This window comes from Ranitomeya imitator, chromosome 3 (genome assembly GCF_032444005.1).
Source record: "Ranitomeya imitator isolate aRanImi1 chromosome 3, aRanImi1.pri, whole genome shotgun sequence".
NCBI lineage: Eukaryota > Metazoa > Chordata > Amphibia > Anura > Dendrobatidae > Ranitomeya > Ranitomeya imitator.
In genome coordinates, this window is record NC_091284.1 from 164,863,686 (window position 1) to 164,886,185 (window position 22,500).

Below are 22,500 nucleotides of genomic sequence, written 5' to 3' on the forward strand. Positions count from 1 at the left end.
GATGAATAAGGTGAAGAAGTTGATGTCAAAGATGCTGATGATGATGAAGATGAAAGTGTGGGAAAAGAAAAAAAAAAAGAAAAAAAAGAAGGGGAAGGGCGTGGAATAGTGAAACATCAATATCTGACAAAATAAAAAAAAAATTTACATAGTCAATATCTTTGTCACTCCGAACGTCTTAAAAAAAACAAAAAACATGCTATTCTATTTGATTGGGATAAACCTCTATGACTTTAATGTCTCCGCCACCTCCCCAAATACATCCGGCATTATTCTTAGTTGTTTTCCTTCATGTAGAATGAACCTACAAGGAAAGAAAGGGTTTATTTTAATTCCGATATTTTGGTCCCATTGACTTGCATTGGGATCGGGTATCGGTATCGGCGATATCCGATATTTTTTGAATATCGGCCGATCCAAACCGATACCGATACTTTCCGATATCGGAAGGTATCGCTCAACACTAATTACCATGTATTTTGCATTTCATGACATATTGTTGATCTTGTCTTGTTTTGTTTTTCTATTTTATGTATACTCTAGATTTCTCCAATAAGAAGATTCTGATGAAGGTCCTATGACTGACCGAAAATGTATAATTTAATTTATTTGGTCTGGATGTACAATAAAGAAGGAATCAATTTTTTTTCAAACATTGAGTGCCAAGTAATTTTTTTGCCACATATGGATTGTATGTCAGAATTGTGGCAAAATGCGACTTGAATCCAGAAGACACTGATGTGAGCCTGAGAACTCAGTTTCAGTGCCGAGCGCTGACACCAAAAGGTGACCAGCGTTCATAGTTATTTTTGATAACCACCAAAGCTGTCATCTTTACTTGCGCTGGTTATCACAAATAAAGAGGACCACACATCTTTTTTTTTCACAGTGTGCCCCTATCAATCACAGCCATGTCAATACTTGTAATAATTGTGATTGAGCCAGGAGTGCCCACACTGGCAAAGTTTGTTGATTAGTTGTGCTGCAGCCTTTCAGCAAATATTTACGGGCTGACAAACCCAAACAGTAGCACAAACTTCCTAGAGAATTTTAGTTCGGTACAGATCCTGAACTTTAAAGTTTGGGTTTGTTCATCCCTAGATTACACCTGTCCACACTTTGTATGTGATACAAACTATCCATGGAATATTGTGCCCATATATTGAATGCCAACGAAGTAGAACAAGAAGAACAAATATTCACCGAAATGAAAAGCTGAATAGATGACCAAAATAATTAACAAGGACATATTACTAATTATTATTAATAATTATAAAATTATTTTCGAAAACTAGATATTTTCGAGTAATAATACAAATGGAAGAGCTAAGCAATTCAATGCAGATCAAATTAGTGTTGCATTTTTAGGAATATTTGAATCTGCCAAAATTAAATATTTGCATATGTGTTAGGAGTCGAGTTTCCTCTGCTGCACAGGGGGAATCTCGATCCGTCTCCGCTGCGGTCTCCCATTCTCCTCCAGCCGCAGTGGAGCCTGCTCAGCAGGGACGTCGATCCCAGTGTCTCGCTCAGTCTGACTCTGTGAGAAGAGTTACTGCTGCTTCTCCAGCTTCTGCCTGTAAAGCCTATACTGGTCAGCAGCGAGTGGACTTCTCTGGGACTAAGTCCTTGTCTGCGCACACTGAGCATGCCCAGGGCAAGATCTCCCGTTGGAGATCGAGGGTCATGTGCTCAGACTCTGCAGCGCATTCTATTGGTCCTCTTGGCAGGTCTTGGAAGGGCAAAGTTTCTGTGGCCGCTTCCTGTCCTGCAACTATATAAACTGCGCATGACCGCATGGCCATGCGCTAGTGTACAATTTAATACGTGTGTTTGTTGTGAGTGCAAGTCGTTCTTTAAATACCCCTACCCTATTGTATGATTGTTCGCGTATGGAGTATGGCTGCTATCTAGCGCCCGACTTATCACTCAACGTGTCACACACGTGTCAGCGTCTACTGCTGTGACCGCCAGTGCGGTGCCACGCGCCAGTGTGCGCTTCCTGACCCACGTCTGGGTGCTTAGTGGTGCCTGCCAGCACGGCACAGTTCGCACTTCGGTGCCTTAATTATATAATTCCTTTCACACCCAGTAGCGGTGTAGTGCCAGCAAGGGTCTAATCGGACTACAATCCCTGTTGGGGTCTAGTTCGCTGACACTTGCTCGCGCTCTATGTGCGGTACCGCGGTCCTGTGATGCAACAGGATCGCTCTCTTCACGCTGGGTGAGGTTTAACCCACGCGTGTATACTTTTGAATACCGCCATATTGTCTGTCATTTCCTAGCAGCAGGTTTCACCTGCACGGTGGACCCCGGACTGCGAACGCATCTATATCATCTCTCTTGGTGCGTTCCGCCAGTCCTAACATTACACTAGCGCCAGGGTCTGGCTAGTGATGACAGACAAACAGCAATCTCTGCGGCATATCCAGCAGCTGGAGGGTAGGTTGGCGGCTCTCGAGAGCGCGACCTCAGCTGTGGATGTTACTGCAGTAGCTGTACAGGCTGCCAGCGTGGCTGCAGCTACTATGTCCATTGCCACCCCTGTTCCGACATTATCTCGCCTCCCGCTGCCAGAAAAATTTTCTGGTGATAGCAAGTTTTGTAGGGGATTTGTGAGTCAGTGCTCTATTCACCTCGAGCTCCTGGCTACACGTTTTCCCACAGAGCGGGCTAAGGTGGGATTTATTCTGTCTCTATTGTCGGACAGGGCGTTGGAATGGGCTACGCCGCTGTGGGAGCGTGGCGATCATGTGGTGCAGAGTGCTCCGCTGTTTCTGAGCGCTCTGAAACAGGTCTTTTTAGGACCTCAAGTCACCCATGATACTGCGCTCCAATTGCTGGCATTAACTCAGGGTGAGTCCTTGGTCAGTCATTTTGCCGTCCAATTCCGCACCTTAGCATCTGAGCTGGATTGGTCGGATAAAGCTCTTATCCCCATATTTTGGAGGGGCTTGGCTGACCACGTAAAGGACGCTCTGGCCACTAGGGAGATTCCTGCCACACTGGAGGAGTTAATAACTGTCTCCACTCGAATTGACCTCCGTTTTAACGAGCGGAGGTTAGAGCGAGCCCAGTGTAGGCAGAGGTTTCGGCTGGCTCCTACTTTCGCCAAACCTCTGGAATTTCCGGTCCTGGTTCCTGAGTCACATGAGGCCAGGGAAGTGTCACAAGCAGGATCTAAGTCCCGGACCGCTTGTGCACTCAGGGTCTGTCATGTTTGCCAGCAGTCAGGACATCTAGCCACCAGATGTCCTCAGCGGTCGAGGAAACGTCAGCGTCTAGTGGTAGTAGGTGGAGGTACACCAGACACGGCGACGTTTGCCTCTAAGTTGTCCTTTAAGGGGACAATTACTATTGGCTCATTCTCCCACTCGGTAGAGCTCTGCGTGGATTCTGGGGCGGAGGGCAATTTTATGTCTTCTGCCTTTGCCCAACGTCACGCAATACCCCTGGTTATGCTTGCTCAACCAGTAACGGTGCGAGTGGTGAATGAGTCGACATTGCCCTCACAGATAACACACCAGACCATCCCTTTTACTCTGTCCATGTCGCCATCTCATCAGGAGATAATTTCTCTGCTCGATATTCCGGAAGGAATTGATGAGGTCCTGTTGGGAATACCTTGGCTACGGTACCACTCTCCTCATATCGAGTGGTCCTCAGGCAGAATTCTGGGTTGGGGTGAATCTTGTGGGGGTAGGTGTCAGAGGGAGTGCGTTCAGGTTGCTACTACTGAGGTACCCGCAGATCTATCCTCTCTCCCCAAGCAGTATTGGTCTTATGCAGATGTGTTCTCCAAAAAGGCGGCGGAGGTCCTTCCGCCTCATCGCCCCTATGACTGTCCTATTGATCTCTTGCCTGGTGCTGAGCCTCCCCGGGGTCGAGTTTATCCGCTGTCTCTCCCGGAGACGGAGGCAATGTCACAGTACATCCAGGAAAATCTGGCAAGAGGATTCATTAGGAAGTCAGTGTCACCTGCTGGGGCAGGGTTCTTCTTCGTGCAGAAGAAGAATGGGGAATTGCGCCCATGCATAGACTACAGGGGTCTTAACGCCATCACCGTTAAGAATAAGTATCCTTTGCCCTTGATATCTGAGTTTTTCGATAGACTTCGGGGAGCAAGGGTATTTACTAAATTAGATTTGCGGGGTGCTTACAACCTGATTCGCATCCGTGACGGGGACGAATGGAAGACGGCCTTTAACACCAGGGATAGGCACTATGAATATCTGGTGATGCCCTTCGGGCTCTGTAATGCCCCAGCCGTTTTCCAAGACTTTGTGAACGATATCTTCCGGGATATGCTTTCCACCTCGGTCGTAGTCTATCTGGATGATATTCTTATCTACTCTCCAGATATTGACTCCCACCGGAGAGATGTTTGCAAAGTCTTCAACCTCCTACGGGCAAACTTCCTCTATGCCAAATTGGAGAAGTGTATGTTTGAGCAGGAGTCTTTACCTTTCCTGGACTACATCATCTCGGCCCAGGGATTGGCTATGGATCCTGCCAAACTACAGGCAGTGATGGACTGGCAGGAACCCCATTCTCTGAAAGCGGTGCAGCGCTTTATGGGGTTCATAAATTACTATCGTCAGTTCATTCCCCACTTCTCAACCCTGGTAGCTCCCTTGGTATCCCTCACCAAGAAGGGAGCGAATCCTAAATCGTGGTCCGAAGAGGTCTCCAAGGCCTTCACTTCTATTAAGTCCCACTTTGCTAGGGCTCCCATCTTACATTGTCCCGATGTGGATAAGCCATTCCTAATGGAGGTGGATGCCTCTTCCGTTGGTGCAGGAGCAGTCCTCTATCAAAAGGATGCTCAAGGTCGGAAGCATCCATGCTTCTTCTTCTCAAAAACCTTCTCACCAGCGGAGAGAAATTACTCCATCGGGGATAGGGAGTTGCTGGCAATGAAGTTGGCCTTTTCGGAATGGAGACATCTCTTGGAGGGTGCTCGGTTCCCATTCCAAGTCTTCACGGACCACAAGAATTTGGTCTATTTACAGACAGCCCAGCGGCTGAATTCTCGTCAGGCCAGATGGTCCTTGTTTTTCTCCCGGTTCCACTTCACTCTACATTATCTCGCCGGGGAGAAGAACATTCGTGCTGACGCTCTCTCTCGCTCCCTGGTGTCAACTGTGGAGGAGGAGGACGAGCCTCGGCTCATTGTCCCTTCAGAGAGTCTGAGAACCGTAGCTCTGGTTTCGCTTGAGTCTGTGCCTCCGGGCAAGACTTTTGTCCCCATCAATTTGCGTCCGGAGGTTCTCTCATGGGCTCATTCGTCCAGAGTGGGTGGACACTTTGGGGCAAAGAGGACATCTGAGTTGTTGGCGAGAATGTATTGGTGGCCACATATGGTTCGTGATGTTGGAGACTACGTTCGGGCATGTGTCTCTAGTGCCAAAAATAAGTCTCTCCGTCAACGGCCAGCTGGGTTGTTATACCCTCTGCCGGTGGCAGACAGGCCCTGGGAGATGGTCGGGATGGATTTTGTGGTGGGTTTGCCCAAGTCACGTGGCTGTACTGTCATTTGGGTTATCACCGACCATTTTTCTAAAATGGTGCATTTGGTGCCGCTTCCCCGGCTACCTTCTGCACGGGCCTTGGCAGCATTGTTTGTTAAACACATCTTCCGTCTTCACGGTATGCCAGACAAAATTGTCAGTGACCGGGGTCCCCAGTTTGCGTCTCGGTTCTGGAGAGAGCTTTGCCGCCTTCTCAGTATCGAGTTGAATCTCTCTTCGGCATATCATCCCGAGACGAATGGGTTGGTGGAGAGAGCCAACCAGACCTTGGTCACATATCTGCGACATTTTGTCTCTGCTAAACAAGATGACTGGGCATCTTTGCTACCGTGGGCGGAGTTTGCTCTTAACAATGCTGTAGCTGACTCCACTGGACAGACCCCATTCCTCCTTAACTATGGTCAGCATCCGCGGGTACCTGTGCCCATGCCCGTGTCTTCCGCCGATTCCAGGGTGGCAGACTGGGCTGTGGAGGCACGGGACATTTGGGATCGCACTCAGGATGCCATTCGGGCTTCCAAGGAGAGAATGAGGTCCTCTGCCGATGTTCATCGGCGCCCCGCTTCGACCTTTGCTCCTGGCGACTAGGTGTGGCTCTCCGCCCGTAACATCAGGCTGCGAGTTGAGTCCACTAAGTTTGCGCCTCGCTACTTGGGTCCCTTCAAGGTTCTTGAACAGGTTAATCCTGTGGTCTACCGCCTGGCTCTTCCTCCACGCTTGGGTATCACCGACACCTTTCATGTGTCCCTCTTGAAACCCGTATACATGTCCCGGTTTTCCGAGTCATCTGCCGGGACATCGGGTTCGTCTACGGACGATTACGAGGTGAACGCTATTTTGGGGTGTAAGGTGGTACGTGGCAAAAAGTTCTATCTGGTGAATTGGAAGGGTTATGGTCCAGAGAACAGGTCATGGGAGCCTGCTGAAAACATTCGGGCCCCACAGCTCATTGCTGCCTTCGAACGTAGCGAGGCCCAAGGAGGGGGGGGGGGTAATGTTAGGAGTCGAGTTTCCTCTGCTGCACAGGGGGAATCTCGATCCGTCTCCACTGCGGTCTCCCATTCTCCTCCAGCCGCAGTGGAGCCTGCTCAGCAGGGACGTTGATCCCAGCGTCTCGCTCAGTCTGACTCTGTGAGAAGAGTTACTGCTGCTTCTCCGCTTCTGCCTGTAAAGCCTATACTGGTCAGCAGCGATTGGACTTCTCTGGGACTAAATCCTTGTCTGCGCACACTGAGCATGCCCAGGGCAAGATCTCCCGTTGGAGATCGAGGGTCATGTGCTCAGACTCTGCAGCGCATTCTATTGGTCCTCTTGGCAGGACTTGAAAGGGCAAAGTTTCTGTGGCCGCTTCCTGTCCTGCAACTATATAAACTGCGCATGACCGCACGGCCATGCGCTAGTGTACAATTTAATACGTGTGTTTGTTGTGAGTGCAAGTCGTTCTTTAAATACCCCTACCCTATTGTATGATTGTTCGCGTATGGAGTATGGCTGCTATCTAGCGCCCGACTTATCACTCAACGTGTCACACACGTGTCAGCGTCTACTGCTGTGACCGCCAGTGCGGTGCCACGCGCCAGTGTGCGCTTCCTGACCCACGTCTGGGTGCTTAGTGGTGCCTGCCAGCACGGCACAGTTCGCACTTCGGTGCCTTAATTATATAATTGCTTTCACACCCAGTAGCGGTGTAGTGCCAGCAAGGGTCTAATCGGACTACAATCCCTGTTGGGGTCTAGTTCGCTGACCACTTGCTCGCGCTCTATGTGCGGTACCGCGGTCCTGTGACGCAACAGGATAGCTCTCTTCACGCTGGGTGAGGTTTAACCCACGCGTGTATACTTTTGAATACCGCCATATTGTCTGTCATTTCCTAGCAGCAGGTTTCACCTGCACGGTGGACCCCGGACTGCGAACGCATCTATATCATCTCTCTTGGTGCGTTCCGCCAGTCCTAACAATATGTTAAAGACTTTTAAATGGATTGGATAAAGGCCAAAGAGACCTTAGAATGTCATATATATCTTTTTATGACAATAGAGGAGATTTTGCAGTTTTTTTGAGTCTCAGGAAATTTAATTGTCGCAATTTGAATTTTTTATAGAAAAGTTTGCCGTAGCTAACGAATTTGATTTTTAAAAGATTTGCTCATCTTTGCAAATATTTTTTGTAAAGGCTAGTTTTTTCTAGGTATATAGATTTTAATGAAACAATAATTGACTGCAAATTTGTGGAACAAACTTTATATGGACAAAAACAAGCTTGTTGCATTAATTTATAAATAAAAACATGGCCATGACAACTAAGAGTAATGCATATAAGTACTATTGTGTGGTATTTAAATGGAGTGTTCTCAGGTTCGTAAATTGCCTTTATTAGTTACATGAAATTAAGTTTTTTTTCTACCTGCTGTGATTCCACTGCAATAAAAGTTTTTGTCTTATAGTGCAGAATTGTTACATCTCTATTGTATTGTACTCTATAACTGCCCTCAAATAAGTTGTTATCAGAGGGCAGCACTAGCGTCACACAGCTTCTATCACCACCCCTGAAGATGATTTGTTTGAGGGCAGTGAGAGAAGAGGTAGAACAGTGCAGGTGTTGCTCACTCTGCTTCAATGTCCCCCCTTGACAACATCTTTTTACATTATGTTTTACAGTAAGAAGCTGTGATGGTGAGGACAAAAGCAGAGAGCCGATACTTCACTCAACTCTTCTATCTCTTCTTTCAACTCCATGGAACCAGGACATCTTCCGAGGACAACGATGGAAGAAACTTTAGAAACTATAGCACCACCTCCTGATCACTTCCTATTCCAGGAGGGATGATAAATACCGCTAAAAGTGAGTGCAGCTCCAACCTTCAGTAATGACTCATTTGAGGCTCATCTCAAATGAACCATTACAGAAAGTGAAGTTAAAATATGCTAGGGATTAGCAGGATAGTGAGAAGTGTATGGTATTCGAAAATAAAGCTAATTACAAAAGTGGTTATGGTGTTTATTGTGAAAATAAAAATTCTTGAAAGGAAATTTTAGATATCATTATTGTAATCATTTATTTTTTATAGTGCCACTTATTCCATAGTGCTTTGCATGTGAAAAGGGATATGCATAACAAAAAAAAAGGCAAGCACAATGATCTTGAACAAAACGAGTCACCGATTGGAACAGAAGGAGAGAGGATCTTGTCCACGAGCAGAGATGAGTGAACTTGTTCGGAAAACATTCGCCAATCTCAAATTCAGCATGAACTTTGCACATTCGGATTTGTGTTCTTCACATTACGGTGCTTTTTCCCTAAAAAACAGCAAAAGTCGGCCAAAGTTTGGTAAATGATCGAGTTCACTAAGGGCTTTTTCAGACGTCAGATTTTCCGGTAGAAGCACAGGCCGCAAAACGTTTTGTACGTGTGCATGACATACAGATGACATGAGTGTGACAGTGTGCACATGGGAATAATGGTTTCCCTAACTTGCCATGGAGGTTGGCACCCTAGGGGGAACAAAGTGGCACCCCGACTCTCCTTCACTGACCCTGTTACAACCTGTAAAGAAATAGCAACACAGTGATTAACAAACAGCAAACACAAAAACAGCATACATTAAAGCACTATTAAGAGCATGGGAGTATTATCTGGAGAGCAGTACACACCAATCTCTTGTAGGTACTGAGCATCATGCTGGAAGGGAATAGAGCCACATGGAAATATTGGTAGACAGGGTATGCACCCTAGCTTGAATTCTGATTCTACCTTGCCATGGAGGTTTGCACCCCAGAAATTGAATTGGCATCCCCGCTCAACATCGGCTTGCCCTTCGTGACCATTAAAAACCTTATCCAGGGGAAAAAGATTACTCATTTACAATCAATAATAGGTTTATAGCACAACTATCACTGCGCGTGAAGAATGTTGCAAGCACCCAAACAATAACAAGTAAATATTTGTGAAAAGAGGGCAAAACAGTAATGTTAATGGTTTATATGTAAGAGACAGCTGTCAAAGTATATCAGTCATATTCACACAAACATCTAAAAATGGAAGTGGGTATTAGCTAAAATGAATGTGTGGGTATTAATAAGCCAAATTACAGATCCTTTTCTTAACAGATCCCTCAAAGACATCTGAAAAAGGAGGGGGGTAAATTGTAAGGTACTAATGATTCCAAGCTACCCCTCGAGAGAGCCTGGCATTCCTTGGCCACTATATTAGAATAAAGCCTTCACTAAGATAGTGACAAAATACAGAACGTGTATAGTCACTCAGTCAAAAGCAAAGGATCTATTGCACCTTTGTATAGGAGGTAATAGGAGACACACTGGCGTTCACAGGCTTAGTCTAGGCTGAAGCTGCTGGTAATTTGACAGCCTCTGTATGCAATCCTGTCTCAGTCATTCTAGTAGTCTGGATGCACATCACACTCTTCGGGAACAGAGCAAGTGCTGCATTACTCATTTAATTTCTGACCTAGAGCTGTCCCTTATTTTATATGCATTTTTTTAGTTTTGGCACATTAGGTCTGTAGCATGGCAGTTGTTTGCTTCAAAGATTTTAATCTATTCCTGTTATGACCTGGTGGCCTTGGAACAGCATGAGACGTACTCTGGAGAAGGTGGAACCTGTACTGACCGCAAACCCTGAACTTAACAGCGCAACTAGAAGTAGCCGTGGGGGGGTACCTAACACTCCCTAGACCCCTCGGCACAGCCTAAGAGCTAACTACCCCTAAAGACAGAAACAGGAAACCTATCTTGCCTCAGAGAAAATCCCCAAAGGATAGACAGCCTCCCACAAATATTGACTGTGAGAGGAGAGGGAAATAACATACGCAGAAATAAAATCAGGATTTAGCATAGGAGGCCATACTAGCTAAAAAGAAAGAATAGAACAGAGTACTATGCAGTCAGTATTAAAACACTAGAAAATATCCACCACAGAAAATACAAAACACCACATCTGACTAAAGACATGGAGGGTATATCTGCATCTCCAGAGAAACAGCTAGGCTGCAAAAAATCCTTCACAGGCTAAGCTGGACAAGACAAAAACATGAAAATGTACAGAACTATATGGTCCACAGCAGGTGGACAGCAAAAACAAAGCCAGGACTTATCTTTGAAGAAAAGCACAGCAAACAGGAGAGACCAGAAGGGATTTGAATCCTCCAAAAACAATGGACAACTGGCACTGACTAAAGGATCAAGCAAGGCTATATAGCCCAGCCCAAATTGCAAAAAATAGATACACCTGATAAATGCTGCGATCCAACTACCGCAGCACTACCACTCATAACCACCGGAGGAAGCCCAAGAGCAGAATTCACAACAGTACCCCCCTTGAGGAGGGGTCACCGAACCCGCACCAGAGCCCCCAGGCCGATCAGGACGAGCCAAATGAAAGGCACGAACCAAATCGTCAGCATGTACATCGGAGGCAACAACCCAAGAATTATCCTCCTGGCCATAACCCTTCCATTTGACCAGATACTGAAGCCTCCGCCTCGAAAAACGAGAATCCAAAATCTTCTCAACCACATACTCCAACTCCCCATCAATCAACACCGGGGCCGGAGGATCAACAGAGGGAACAACGGGCACTACATTCTTCCGCAACAAAGATCTATGGAACACATTATGGATGGAAAAAGAGGCTGGAAGGGCCAAACGAAAAGACACTGGATTGATAATCTCAGAAATCCTATAAGGACCAATAAACCGAGGCTTGAACTTAGGGGAATAAACCTTCATAGGAACATGACGGGAAGACAACCAGACCAAATCCCCAACCCGAAGCCGGGAACCAACACACCGACGATGGTTAGCAAAACGTTGATCCGCCTCCTGAGACAACACCAAATTGTCCACCACATGAGCCCAAATCTGCTGCAGCCTGTCAACCACAGAATCCACACCAGGACAATCAGAAGGCTCAACCTGCCCTGAAGAAAAACGAGGATGAAAACCAAAATTACAAAAAAAGGCGAAACCAAGGTAGCAGAACTAGCCCGATTATTAAGGGCAAACTCGGCCAATGGCAAGAAAGCCACCCAATCATCCTGATCAGCAGACACAAAGCATCTCGAATAAGTTTCCAAAGTCTGATTAGTTCGCTCGGTCTGGCCATTTGTCTGAGGATGAAATGCGGAAGAAAAAGACAAATCAATGCCCAGACTAGCACAAAAGGCCCGCCAAAACCTAGAAACAAACTGGGAACACAATATTCTCCGGAATGCCATGCAAACGCACCACATGCTGAAAAAACAACGGAACCAAATCAGAAGAGGAAGGCAATTTAGGCAAAGGTACCAAATGAACCATCTTAGAAAACCGGTCACAAACCACCCAGATAACCGACATCCTCTGGGAAACCGGAAGATCTGAAATAAAATCCATAGAAATATGCGTCCAAGGTCTCTCAGGGACCGGCAAAGGCAAAAGCAACCCACTAGCACGGGAACAGCAAGGCTTAGCCCGCGCACAAATCCCACAGGACTGCACAAAAGAACGCACATCCCGCGACAAAGAAGGCCACCAAAAGGACCTACCAACCAAATCTCTGGTACCAAAAATCCCAGGATGGCCAGCCAACACAGAACAATGAACCTCAGAAATCACTTTACTAGTCCATCTATCAGGAACAAACAGTTTCCCCACTGGACAGCGGTCAGGTTTATCAGCCTGAAACTCCTGAAGAACCCGTCGTAAATCAGGGGAGATGGCAGAAAGAATCACCCCTTCCTTCAGAATGCCGACCGGCTCAAGAACCCCAGGGGAATCAGGAAAAAAACTCCTAGAGAGGGCATCCGCCTTAACATTCTTAGTACCAGGAATGTACAAGACCACAAAATCAAAACAGGAGAAAAACAGTGACCATCGAGCCTGTCTAGGATTCAGCCATTTGGCAGACTCGAGGTAAATCAGATTCTTATGATCGGTCAGGACCACAATACGGTGATTGGCCCCCTCAAGCCAATGTCGCCACTCCTCAAATGCCCACTTCATAGCCAACAACTCCCGATTGCCGACATCATAATTGTGTTCCGCAGGCGAAAACTTCCGACAAAAGAAGGCACACGGTTTCATCAAGGAACCATCAGAATTCCTCTGAGACAAAACGGCCCCTGCCCCAATCTCAGACGCGTCAACCTCAACCTGAAATGGAAGAGAAACATCCGGCTGACGCAACACAGGGGCAGAAGTAAATCGGCGTTTAAGCTCCTGAAAGGCAGAAACAGCCGCAGAGGACCAATTCGTCACATCAGCGCCTTTCTTCGTCAAATCGGTCAGAGGTTTAACCACACTGGAGAAGTTGGCAATGAAACGACGATAAAAATTAGCAAAGCCCAAGAATTTCTGAAGGCTCTTCACAGATGTGGGCTGAATCCAATCATGAATGGCCTGAACCTTAACCGAATCCATTTCTATACAGGTCCTTCTCAAAAAATTAGCATATAGTGTTAAATTTCATTATTTACCGTAATGTAATGATTACAAGTAAACTTTCATATATTATAGATTAATTATCCACCAACTGAAATTTGTCACGTCTTTTATTTTTTTAATACTGATGATTTTGGCATACAACTCCTGATAACCCAAAAAACCTGTCTCAATAAATTAGCATATTTCACCTATCCAATCAAATAAAAGTGTTTTTTAATAACAAACAAAAAAACCATCAAATAATAATGTTCAGTTATGCACTCAATACTTGGTCGGGAATCCTTTGGCAGAAATGACTGCTTCAATGCGGCGTGGCATGGAGGCAATCAGCCTGTGACACTGCTGAGATGTTATGGAGGCCCAGGATGCTTCAATAGCGGCCTTAAGCTCATCCAGAGTGTTGGGTCTTGCGTCTCTCAACTTTCTCTTCACAATATCCCACAGATTCTCTATGGGGTTCAGGTCAGGAGAGTTGGCAGGCCAATTGAGCACAGTAATACCATGGTCAGTAAACCATTTACCAGTGGTTTTGGCACTGTGAGCAGGTGCCAGGTCGTGCTGAAAAATGAAATCTTCATCTCCATAAAGCATTTCAGCCGATGGAAGCATGAAGTGCTCCAAAATCTCCTGATAGCTAGCTGCATTGACCCTGCCCTTGATGAAACACAGTGGACCAACACCAGCAGCTGACATGGCACCCCACACCATCACTGACTGTGGGTACTTGACACTGGACTTCAGGCATTTTGGCATTTCCTTCTCCCCAGTCTTCCTCCAGACTCTGGCACCTTGCTTTCCGAATGACATGCAAAATTTGCTTTCATCAGAAAAAAGGACTTGGGACCACTTAGCAACAGTCCAGTGCTGCTTCTCTGTAGCCCATTTCGGCACCTGTAGCCCATTTCCTGCACACGCCTGTGCACGGTGGCTCTGGATGTTTCCACACCAGACTCAGTCCACTGCTTCCTCAGGTTCCCCAAGGTCTGGAATCGGTCCTTCTCCACAATCTTCCTCAGGGTCCGGTCTCCTCTTCTCGTTGTACAGCGTTTTCTGCCACATTGTTTCCTTCCAACAGACTTACCATTGAGGTGCCTTGATACAGCACTCTGGGAACAGCCTATTTGTTGAGAAATTTCTTTCTGGGTCTTACCCTCTTGCTTGAGGGTGTCAATGATGGCCTTCTTGACATCTGTCAGGTCGCTAGTCTTACCCATGATGGGGGTTTTGAGTAATGAACCAGGCAGGGAGTTTATAAAAGCCTCAGGTATCTTTTGCATGTGTTTAGAGTTAATTAGTTGATTCAGAAGATTAGGGTAATAGGTCGTTTAGAGAACCTTTTCTTGATATGCTAATTTATTGAGACAGGTTTTTTGGGTTATCAGGAGTTGTATGCCAAAATCATCAGTATTAAAACAATAAAAGACGTGACAAATTTCAGTTGGTGGATAATGAATCTATAATATATGAAAGTTTAATTGTAATCATTACATTATGGTAAATAATGAAATTTAACACTATATGCTAATTTTTTGAGAAGGACCTGTAGATGCGGGAGAAAAAATGAAGCCCAAAAAAGAAACCTTCTGCACTCCAAAGAGGCACTTTGACCCCTTCACAATTAAAGCATTATTACGGAGGATCTGAAATACCATCCTGACTTGTTTCACATGAGACTCCCAATCATCGGAAAAAATCAAAATATCATCCAAATATACAACCATGAATTTATCAAGATAACTCCGAAAGATATCATGCATGAAGGATTGGAACACAGATGGAGCATTAGAGAGTCCGAATGGCATCACAAGGTATTCAAAATGGCCTTCGGGCGTATTAAATGCAGTTTTCCATTCGTCACCCTGCTTAATACGAATAAGATTATATGCCCCTCGAAGGTCAATCTTAGTAAACCAGCTGTTAGGGGTCGAGTTCCCGCTTCTGCACAGGGGGAATCTCGAGCCACCTCCGCTGCGGTCTCCCATTCTTGTCCAGCCGCAGTGGAGTCTGCTCAGCAAAGACATCGGTCCCAGCGTCTTGCTCATTCTCACTCTGTTCTGAGAGTTACTTCTGCTTCTCCAGTCTCTGCCATTAAAGTCAGTGCTGGTCAGCAGCGAGCGGACTTCTCTGGGACTAAGTCCTTGTCTGCACGTACTGAGCATGCCCAGGGTAAGATCTCCCATTGGAGATCGAGGGTCATGTGCTCAGGCTCTGCAGCACATTCCATTGGTCCTCTTGGCAGGTCTTGGAAGGGCAAAGGTGCTGTGGCCACTTCCTGTGCTGCTGCTATATAAACTGCGCATGACCGCACGGCCATGCGCTAGTATTGTCTTTCAATCGCTAATGTGTGTATGTTGTGAGTGCAAGTCGTCCTTGGATACCCCTACCCTATTGAATGACTGTTCGCGGAAGGTGTATGGCTGCTACCTAGCGCCCGACTTATCCTTCAGCACTAGTAACACATTATAGCGTTCAGTTGCTGTGACCGCCAGTACGGCGCCGTGCACTTCCTCTGTGCTTTAATATTGCTCTTCAGTTTCCTTACACACCCAGTTGCGGTGTTGTGCCAGCAAGGGTCTAATCGGACTTTAATCCTAGTTGGGGTTGAGTTCGCTGACTACTTGCTCGCGCTTTAGGTGCGGTACCGCGGTCCTGTGCCTTAACAGGATTGCTTCTTTCACGCTGGGTGAGGTTAACCCACGCGTGTATACTTTAGTGTACCGCCATATAGTCTGCTAATTGCTAGCAGCAGGTTTTCACCTGCACGGTGGACCCCGGACTGCGAACGCATCTATACCATCTGTCTTGGTGCGTTCCGCCAGTCCTAACAGAATACTAGCGCCAGGCTCTGGCTAGTAAAATGGCGGACGACCAGCGTTTACAGCGGTACATCCAGCAGCTGGAGGGAAGGTTGGCGGCTCTTGAGCGTTCAACCTCAGCTGTGGATGTTACTGCTGTCGCTGTTCAGGCTGCAAGTGTGGCTGCAGCTACCTTGTCCACTGCCGCCCCTGTACCGACGCTATCTCGCCTCCCGCTACCAGAGAAATTTTCTGGTGACAGTAAATCCTGTAGGGGTTTCGTGAGTCAGTGCTCAATACATCTCGAGCTTCTGGCCTCTCGTTTCCCTACAGAGCGGGCTAAGGTGGGCTTTATAATTTCCTTATTGTCGGACAGGGCGTTGCAGTGGGCTACGCCGCTGTGGGAGCGTGGCGATCATGTGGTGCAGAGTGCTCCGTTATTCCTGAGCACTCTGAAACAGGTCTTTCTAGGACCTCGTGTCACCCATGACACGGCGCTCCAACTGTTGGCACTGACTCAGGGCTTGTCCTTGGTCAGCCTTTTTGCCGTCCATTTCCGCACTCTAGCATCTGAGCTGGAGTGGTCGGATAAAGCCCTTATCCCTATATTTTGGAGGGGGCTGGCTGACCACGTTAAGGATGCTCTGGCCACTAGGGAGATTCCCGCCACACTGGAAGAGTTAATAACAGTATCTACTCGCATCGACCTCCGTTTTCACGAGCGGAGGTTAGAGCGAGCCCAGTGTAGGCAGAGGTTTCGGCTGGCTCCCACCTTCGCCAAACCTTTGGAATCTCCAGTCCAGGCTCCTGAGTTCCAGGAACCTAAGGTGGTGTCACGAGCGGGATCTAAGTCCCAGACTGCTCGTGCACTCCAGGGTTGCCATGTATGCCAACAGTCAGGACATCTTGCCACCAGATGTCATCAGCGGTCGAGGAAACGTCAGCGTCTAGTGGTAGTAGGTGGAGGTGCACTAGACACTGCGACGTTTGCCTCCAAATTGTCCTTTAAGGCGACAATTACCTTTGGATCATCCTTCCACTCGGTAGACCTCTGCGTGGATTCTGGGGCGGAGGGCAATTTTATGTCTTCTGCCTTCGCCCAACGTCACGCAATACCCCTGGTTATGCTATCTCAACCAGTAACGGTACGAGTGGTGAAGGGGTCGACACTCCCCGCACAGATAACACATCAGACCATCCCTGTTACTCTGTCCATGTCGCCATCCCATCAGGAGATTATTTCTCTGCTCATCATTCCTGAGGGTATTGATGAGGTCCTGTTGGGGATACCTTGGCTACAGTACCACTCTCCTCACATCGAGTGGTCCTCAGGCAGAATTCTGGGATGGGGTGAATCATGTGGGGGAAGGTGTCACTGAGAGTGCGTTCAGGTTGCTACTACTGAGGTACCCGCAGATCTATCCTCTCTCCCCAAGCAATATTGGTCTTATGCAGACGTGTTCTCCAAAAAGGCGGCGGAGACCCTTCCGCCCCATCGCCCCTATGACTGTCCTATCGATCTCTTGCCTGGTGCGGAGCCTCCCCGGGGTCGAGTTTATCCATTATCTCTCCCGGAGATGGAGGCCATGTCTCAGTACATTCAAGAGAATCTGGCAAGAGGGTTTATCAGGAAGTCAGTGTCACCTGCTGGGGCAGGGTTCTTCTTCGTGCAGAAGAAGAATGGGGAACTACGTCCATGCATAGACTACAGAGGTCTTAACGCTATCACTGTTAAGAACAAGTATCCTTTGCCCTTGATATCCGAGCTCTTCGATAGGCTTCGGGGAGCTAGAGTGTTTACTAAATTAGATCTGCGGGGTGCTTACAACCTGATTCGCATCCGTGAGGGGGACGAATGGAAAACGGCGTTTAACACCAGAGATGGGCACTATGAGTATCTGGTGATGCCCTTCGGGCTCTGTAATGCCCCAGCCGTTTTTCAAGACTTTGTCAACGACATCTTCCGGGATATGCTTTCCACCTCAGTTGTAGTCTATCTGGATGATATTCTCATCTTTTCTCCAGATATTGACTCCCACCGGAGAGATGTTGGCAGAGTCTTCGACCTCCTACGGGCAAACTCTCTTTACGCTAAGTTGGAGAAGTGTATGTTTGAGCAGGAGTCTTTGCCGTTCCTGGGCTATATCATCTCCGCCCAGGGATTGGCTATGGATCCTGCCAAACTACAGGCTGTGATGGACTGGCAAGAGCCCCATTCTCTTAAAGCGGTGCAACACTTTATGAGGTTCATTAACTATTACCGCCAGTTCATTCCCAACTTCTCAACTCTGGTAGCTCCCTTGGTAGCCCTCACCAAGAAGGGAGCGAATCCTAAATTGTGGTCGGAAGAGGTCTCCAAGGCCTTCACTTCTATTAAGTCCCACTTTGCTAGCGCTCCCATCTTACATCGTCCCGATGTGGATAAGCCATTCCTAATGGAGGTGGATGCCTCATCCGTTGGTGCTGGAGCAGTCCTCTATCAGAAGGATGCTCAAGGTCGGAAGCATCCTTGCTTCTTCTTCTCTAAGACCTTCTCGCCAGCAGAGAGACACTACTCCATCAGGGATAGGGAGCTGCTAGCAATGAAGTTGGCCTTTTCAGAGTGGAGACATCTTCTGGAAGGTGCGCGGTTTCCCTTCCAGGTTTACACTGACCACAAAAAGTTGGTCTACTTACAAACAGCCCAGCGGCTAAATTCTCGCCAAGCCAGATGGTCCTTGTTCTTTTCCCGGTTCCACTTTTCTCTTCATTTTCTCGCCGGGGAGAAGAATATTCGTGCTGATGCTCTCTCTCTCGCTCCCTTATGTCAACTGAAGAGGAGGAAGAGGAGCCTCGGCTTATTGTTCCTTCAAGAGCCTGAGAACCGTAGCGCCGGTTTCGCTTGAGTCTGTGCCTCCGGGCAAGACTTTTGTGCCCATTAATTTGCGACTGAAGGTTCTCTCTTGGGCTCATTCGTCCAGAGTGGGTGGACACTTTGGGACAAAGAGGACATCTGAGCTACTGGCGAGGACGTACTGGTGGCCGCATATGGTCCGGGATGTCAGGGATTATATTCTGTCGTGTGTCTCCTGCGCCAAAAATAAATCTCCGCGTCAAAGGCCAGCTGGGTTGCTCTATCCCTTGCCGGTGGCAGATAGGCCCTGGGAGATGGTCGGGATGGACTTTGTTGTGGGTTTGCCCAAGTCTTGCGGCTGTACCATCATTTGGGTCATCACCGATCATTTCTCGAAAATGGTGCATTTGGTGCCGCTACCACGGTTACCTTCTGCACGGGCCTTGGCTGCGTTGTTCATTAAGCACATCTTCCGCCTACATGGTATGCCTGACAAAATTGTCAGTGACCGGGGTCCCCAGTTTGCGTCTCGGTTCTGGAGAGAGCTATGTCGTCTTCTCAGTATTGAGTTGAATCTCTCTTCCGCTTATCATCCCGAGATGAATGGGTTGGTAGAGAGGGCCAACCAGACCTTGGTCACATACCTGCGACATTTTGTTTCAGCCAGGCAGGATGACTGGGCATCCTTGCTATCATGGGCAGAGTTTGCGCTGAACAACGCCGTAGCCGACTCCACTGGACAAACCCCATTCCTCCTCAACTATGGTCAGCATCCACGGGTACCTGTGCCTATGCCCGTGTCTTCCGCAGACTCCAGGGTGGCAGACTGGGCTGTGGAGGCCCGGGATATTTGGGACCGCACTCAGGATGCCATTCGGGCCTCTAAGGAGAGAATGAAGTCCTCCGCCGATACTCATCAGCGCCCCGCTCCGACCTTTGCTCCTGGCGACTTGGTGTGGCTCTCCGCCCGTAACATCAGGCTGCGAGTTGAGTCCACTAAATTTGCTCCTCGCTACTTGGGTCCCTTCAAGGTCCTCGAACAGGTTAATCCTGTGGTCTACCGTCTGGCTCTTCCTCCATGCCTTGGTATCACCGACACCTTTCATGTGTCCCTCCTTAAGCCCGTATACATGTCCCGGTTTTCTGAGTCATCTGCCGGGACATCGGGTTCGTCTACGGACGATTTCGAGGTGAACGCTATCTTGGAGTGCAAGGTGGTACGTGGCAAAAAAATTTTTTGGGTGGACTGGAAGGGTTACGGCCCTGAGGATAGGTCCTGGGAGCCTGCTGAGCACATTCGGGCTCCGCAGCTCATTGCTGCCTTCGAGCGTAGCGAGGCCCAAGGAAGGGGGCGCCATGTTAGGGGTCGAATTCCCACTTCTGCACAGGGGGAATCTCGAGCCACCTCCGCTGCGGTCTCCCATTCTTGTCCAGCCGCAGTGGAGTCTGCTCAGCAGGGTCATGTGCTCAGGCTCTGCAGCACATTCCATTGGTCCTCTTGGCAGGTATTGGAAGGGCAAAGGTGCTGTGGCCACTTCCTGTGCTGCTGCTATATAAACTGCGCATGACCGCATGGCCATGCGCTAGTATTGTCTTTCAATCGCTAATGTGTGTATGTTGTGAGTGCAAGTCGTCCTTGGATACCCCTACCCTATTGAATGACTGTTCGCGGAAGGTGTATGGCTGCTACCTAGCGCCCGACTTATCCTTCAGCACTAGTCACACATTATAGCGTCCAGTTGCTGTGACTGCCAGTACGGCGCCGTGCACTTCCTCTGTGCTTTAATATTGCTCTTCAGTTTCCTTACACACCCAGTTGCGGTGTTGTGCCAGCAAGGGTCTAATCGGACTTTAATCCTAGTTGGGGTTGAGTTCGCTGACTACTTGCTCGCGCTTTAGGTGCGGTACCGCGGTCCTGTGCCTTAACAGGATTGCTTCTTTCACGCTGGGTGAGGTTAACCCACGCGTGTATACTTTAGTGTACCGCCATATAGTCTGCTAATTGCTAGCAGCAGGTTTTCACCTGCACGGTGGACCCCGGACTGCGAACGCATCTATACCATCTGTCTTGGTGCGTTCCGCCAGTCCTTACACCAGCTAGCCCCCTTAATCCTAGCAAACAAATCAGTAAGCAAAGGCAACGAGTATTGAAATTTGACCGTGATCTTATTCAAGAGGCGATAATCAATACAGGGTCTCAAGGAGCCATCCTTCTTGGCAACAAAAAAAAAACCTGCTCCCAATGGTGAAGAAGATGGCCGAATATGCCCCTTCTCCAAAGACTCCTTAATATAGCTCCGCATGGCGGCATGTTCAGGCATAGACAGGTTGAAAAGTCGGCCCTTAGGGAACTTACAACCTGGAATCAAGTCAATAGCACAATCACAGTCCCTATGTGATGGAAGGGAACTGGATTTGGGCTCATCAAATACATCCTGGAAATCTGACAAAAACTCAGGAATTTCAGAAGAGGGGGAAGAGGAAATTGACATCAAAGGAACATGACCATGAACCCCCTGACAACCCCAACTAGTCACAGACATAGATTTGCAATCTAACACTGGATTATGTAGCTGTAACCATGGAAAACCCAGCACAATATCATCATGCAAATTATGCAACACCAGAAAACGACAATCTTCCTGATTGGCTGGCGCCATGCGCATGGTCAACTGTGTCCAAAACTGAGGTTTATTTTTAGCCAACGGTGTAGCATCAATGCCCCTTAAAGGAATAAGGTTCTGCAAAGGCTGCAAGGGGAAACCACAACGTCTGGCAAATTCTAAGTCCATTAAGTTCAGAGCGGCGCCTGAATCCACAAATGCCATAACAGAAAATGATGATAATGAGCAGATCAAGGTCACAGATAACAGAAATTTAGGTTGTACAGTACTGATGGTAACAGAACTAGGGATTATCTTTGTACGCTTAGGGCAATCAGAAATAATATGAGCAGAATCGCCGCAGTAAAAACACAACCTATTCTGACGCCTGAATCTTTGACGTTCAGCTTTAGACAAAATCCTATCACACTGCATAGGCTCAGGGCTCCGCTCAGAGGAAAACGCCACAGTGTGCACAATTCTGCACTCGCGCAAGCGCCGATCAATCTGAATGGCCAGAGACATAGAATCAATCAGACCAGCAGGCGTGGGGAACCCCACCATAACATCTTTAATGGATTCAGAAAGACCCTTTCTGAAAATTGCCGCCAAGGCATCCTCATTCCATTTAGTCAGTACAGACCATTTTCTAAATTTCTGGCAATACGATTCTGCCGCTTCTTGACCTTGACACAGGTCCAGCAAGATTTTCTCAGCTTGATCCACAGAATTAGGCTCATCATACAATAACCCCAATGCTTGAAAGAAAGAATCAACATTAAGCAAAGCAGGATTGCCAGTTTCCAGGGAAAATGCCCAATCCTGTGGGTCACCACGCAGCATGGATATGGTGATTTTAACCTGCTGAATGGGATCACCAGAAGACCGGGGTCTCAATGCAAGAAACAGTTTACAGTTATTTTTGAAACTCAAAAATTTGGATCTGTCACCGAAGAATAAATCAGGAGTGGGAATCCTAGGTTCTAAGGCAGGAGTCTGAACAATATAATCTGAAATACCCTGTACCCTAGCAGCAAGCTGATCCACACGAGAAACTAACTCCTGAACACTCATGTTATTACTAGGTTCCGCAGCCACCCAGAGATTAAGAGAGAGGAACAGACCAAACAGGCTAAGGAAAAAAAATGGCTCAAAATCTTTTCTCCCTTCTTCTGAGATGCAATTAACTCATTGTTGGCCAGTTGTACTGTTATGATCTGGTGGCCTTGGAGCAGCATGAGACGTACTCTGGAGAAGGTGGAACCTGTACTGACCGCAAACCCTGAACTTAACAGCGCA